The following is a 5,309-nucleotide window of genomic DNA, read 5'->3' as shown; positions in this document are numbered from 1 at the left end:
TGCAAGTGCACACAATGTGGTCATGAGTACCTCTTCTACTAGGGCACACACATCCCTATAACCAATTACACATCTCATCTGGCAATATACGCCAACCCTAACCATCGATCTCGAGATCTTAAGCTCGTATCATGGTACACTCTCAAAATATACATATGTTATTAATTATAGCCATATTCGGAAAATGGCACAATCTAAAGTCATAACTATATCCTGACAATGGCACAATCTAACGTCATAACTATATCCTGACAATAGTAAACGTATAAGTCTACGCTTATTAGTCAACCCATATATATCAGCAAGCCATATCCTAACAATGGTGCTGCTAGGACCATATCCTGACAATGGTCCTCCAACGTAAATATATATCAAAATACGCGTAAGCTCATATATATTATTTCCTTACCATCTTCTATAGTAGTCGAAATAACAACATAAGTTTTGACAACTATCATGTGAGTAACTTACAATGCAAGTAAAATTATTTAAACAATCACATATAAATCAATTAACATATAAATGTCTACAGACCTAGTTACAGCAGTATCGGCATTTATAGCTGTCAAATAATTAACCAGTATCTCAAGTAACGTCATACTATTTCATAATATTACCCATAATAATTATTATGTCAATAAGAACAAAATCTATTAATTTATACACAAATTACAACCCAAGTTGGATCTATTTTACATCACATCCTAATAAACATTTTACTACATTCTGGATGTCATACACTCCCTGAAGATGTTTTAAAAAGATACTACAACATACTAAAATTAATAATTTTCAAGGTATATTTGAAAAGAATTTACTCTTTATAGCACCTTTTCCCAATAAAGTAAAGTCATTGTTGTAGAGGGAGAATTTACAAAAGATGAGACAGATTCCACAATATAAAATAGTGTAGTCATAGATCAACTATATTGATAAAAAAAATTGTAGTAACACACGGCCAAATACTTTAACTTGGGTGGAACCTCATAATTTAATCATAATGTGAGTTTGACGACCTGCCCTAGCAGTTTAAAAAAATAAATTGATAAACAATTGAAATAAAAATCAAAGAACACCACCCATCAACTTAGTTATCTTCTTCCTAGGAGACCTGAGAAATTTTATTTTATTTTTTCTTTTTATTTTTTCTTTATTTTTTCTTTATTTTAATTTTTCTTTTCTCTACAGAGTATACACAATTGAAATCATCATAAGCTTAGGCAACAATTATACACAATTGAATTCCTCCTTTTAGACATTTAAGTTCAAGAAAGAGTAACTTAAATACATGAATATATATAAATATATATAAAACCTAAAACTCTCTATATGGATCCGCATTCAACATATAAGGGTATAATTAAATCTGTAATTAACTCCCTAAAGCCGTTCTATAGATGGATCGAACACGAAATCAACGAGAATGAGTAGAATGAAGACTTGCCTTTGTATGAATTTCGGATTGCAACTCTTTTCTCCTCCGATTTCCCTTTGACGCCTGTGGCTTGCAGGTTACCGTTAACTACCCTTGTTGCTCCGGTTATCGCCCACAACAGCGTCCTCCTATGTCTCTTGGTCCGGCCTCACCACTCTCCTCCTTTTTTCTTTTTTTCTTTTTTTTTTTTTTTTTTTTCTCTCTCTCTCTCTCTCTTTCCTCCTCTCTTTCGCGCCGTCTCTCTGTTCCTTTCTCTGGTTTGTATCTTTCAATACCCAGATAAAAACTAACCTATATAAACAATAAAAAAAAAAACTAATTCTAACATAACCTAACCTAACAGACCTAACATCTAAACCACACACCAATGACACTTCCCACATCGAAATCTAATGCAATAATAATTTAATAATTTAATACTACAATTACACATGCAAACTTATATTAATAAATTAACATCATAATTACCTTAACTACTGTGCACATATACTTTATATATATGCACGCCTACATATATATATATATATATATATATATATATATATATATATATATATATATATATTTTAAATATATATATATAAACACATTAATATAGTTTATATTAATATATATATATACATCTACCCATCCATACAATTAACTAAAAATAAATAAAAATAACCTCAATGAAAATTTACAATTAACTACAGAATTTTTACAAAATAATTACATTTAAATAACAAATAAATAAACACACAAACAACTCCAATTAGCCAAGTAGATAAAAAATATAAAATAAACACTAAATAATTAATGTTTAAATGACAAACAAATAAGATCCTAAAACAAATGCACAAACAATTTAATTAGCCAAGTAGATAAAACAAAAAATGAAATAAAATAAATAAATAAAAGCCTTGAAAAATTAGGGGTATTACATTTTTCCCCCCTAACAAAGAAATTCCATCCATGGAATTCACTTTTTACCTTATTTCAGCAATTATGGAAATTTTGAATGGATGACATCTTCCCGTTCCCAAGTGGACTCGACCTCATTATGATGGCTCCACTGAACACGCACAAGAGGAATAGTCTTGTTGCGAAGCACTTGATCACAGCGATCAAGAATACGACATGGTGGCTCAACATATGTCGTATCTGGCTGCAACTCAATCTCGCCAACATCTATATGTTGATAGCGATCCTCATCTCGTAAAAATTTTCGCAACATGGACACATGAAAGACATTATGAACCTGATGTAGATGATCTAGAAGTGCTAACCGATAAGCTATAGCTACCACTCGATCAGTAATCATAAAAGGACTGACAAAACATGGTGACAACTTCCCCTTCTTCCCAAAGTGCATTATGCCCTTCATGGGAGACACTTTGAGCAACACTTGATACCCCACCTGAAACTCTAAACTGTGAGTACGATGATTTGCATAACTCTTCTGCCTACTCTGGGCAGTGCGTATACAGTCACATATAAGAGCAATCTTCTCAGAGGTATCCTTGATAAATTCAGGACCCAGAAATTTGCTTTCACCGACCTCTAACCAACAAACAGGAGATCGACATAGTCGGCCGTACAATGCCTCAAACTGTGCCATACCAATAGTCTTCTAAAAACTATTATTGTAGGCAAACTCTACAAGTGGTAAATAATCTTCCTATTTTCCCTTAAAATCAAGGACACAGGAACGAAGCATATCCTCCATGATCTGATTGACCATCTTGGTCTGCCTATCAGTCTGAGGATGATAAGCAGTGCTAAGATGTAATTCAGTACCCAAAGCCTGCTAAAAACTCCCCCAAAATCCCGATACAAAGCTCGGATCTCTGTCTGATATAATAGACATCGGTATGCTATGTAGCTTCACAATCTCTATAATGTAAAGCCTCGCCAACTATTTTAAAGTGAAATCAGTGCGAATAGGCAAAAAATGAGCTGATTTGGTCAACCTATCAACAATGACCCAAATAGAATTGTGGTTCCTGTTGGAATTGGGTAATTCCTCCACAAAATCTATAGAGAGACTCTCCCATTTCCACTCCGGTATAGGAAGTGGCTGCAAAGAACCAGGCGGTCTTTGATGATCAATCTTAACCATCTGACAGATACTACATTTGGAGACAAAGATGGCTATATCCCTCTTCATACCTGCCCACCAAAACTGTCGCTTCATATCTTGATACATCTTATCTCCACCTGGGTGGATAGAGAACTCAGATTTGCGAACCTCTGTCATAACATCTTTTCTCAAATCAAGGTAAAACTTGGCGTCCTTTATACCTCAAGCCTCCATCTGCCCCAACAAAGTAAAATGGGACTGTGACGACTCTGGATTTTTCAACCCAGTGTGTCCTGTGATAACCCGAAGCGGATCTAAAATGCGGAAGCAAAATGAAACTAAGTCCTTAGAGATGTACATCATCCCTAAGACATAAGAATGGCCCTTTCAGGAATTTCGAGACTCAGCGGAAGAAAAATGAAGACAAGGGTATCAAAATCCTACTAAAACAAGGACCAAGGGTAAAATGGTCATTTAACCCTAAGAGGAAGGAATTTGACTTTCAACAAGTTAAATGAGATAAAAAACGTCCAAAAACATCCTTTGGTGACTTCACCTGAAGTCCCAAGTCCAAAGGAACTAAAATCCCAGATGAACCCATTCTCGGTTCGAACTAAATCCGACACCCTCTCACTAAAATGAGGATATCTTGAGATAAGAGAAGAATCCAAATCTAAAATTGGTACCATTAGAAATCTTATTTCGACGCAGTCAATTTAGACTCAAGAATGGACCAATTTGGAGTTGAAACGAAGAAGTTACAACAATTCAAAGTTGGAAGTCCAAAACTAAAAACTCTGGAAGACTTGAACCGGTTCAACATACTTGAACCGATTCCACATTGGTAGTACACCCAAGCTGAACCAAAATGACACATTGAACCGGTTCAACTATTCTTGAACCGGTTCAACTTGACCAGAGTTGAACTTAAATAGCAGAAACAGTGTTTTAGCAAAAAAAATGAGTTTGGATCGCGATTTTTGAGATCAAGATGACATTTTTCAGAAAAATGTCGTGAAGAAACTCCCCCTAAAATCACATTTTCTATGTGATGGAGTCAAGAACAGAATTTATTTCCCAAAGGAAATCCCCAAAATATCCTTAAGCAAGATTTTTCAACAAAAGTGTGAAATGAATCCATAAGAGGCTCATTTCGCCAACGAGAGAGTTTTTCCCAAAAATGACCATGTACGTAGACGTAACTTACCTATTAGGATGCTCTACAATGATCCATGGTTTAAAAATACCGCCGATGCAAAATACGACCCCCCCCCCCCCCCCCAACGGCCAAAATGACAAAAATGAAGCTTGGAATAAAAACTTGGAACTCAAAATTATGAAATGGTTTTGAAATGCTGTTTGGTCCTTGGCCACACTTCATACATGATAAATGAATCTAATGGATGAATTTCACACACGATGCACGTTCCGGTGCAAAATAGCATACTAAAACGTATAATTTTTCATATATTCTCATTAAAGGCAAGATTTGACATCCATGACATAAATGTAATTCCGAAAGAAGTTTGGCCATTGGCCTCATGTCACATACATAAAATGAGAATCAAAAAGTGTGCTTAGGCACACATTACAAGTTTAGAACTAAATATACACATTTGACATATAAGGTTACAAATGGCTTTTCAAGCCAACCTTCACAAGAATTGAACCCTTCAAGTCCTCAAATCATCCAAGCATAATGAGAACCTCAACCTTGACTCCTGTACCTGAAATATGCCCCAGTAACTTTGGGGTGAGTAACATAAAGCTACTCGTAGGAAATGAGCATGCATCGGCCTAACATTTTAAAATTTT

The sequence above is a fragment of the Cornus florida genome, unplaced genomic scaffold, assembly GCF_030987335.1.
Source record: "Cornus florida cultivar Cherokee Brave unplaced genomic scaffold, ASM3098733v1 CherokeeBrave_3.0.0_Hap2_Chr10, whole genome shotgun sequence".
Classification (NCBI taxonomy): Eukaryota; Viridiplantae; Streptophyta; class Magnoliopsida; order Cornales; family Cornaceae; genus Cornus; species Cornus florida.
This window is presented reverse-complemented; position numbering follows the sequence as displayed.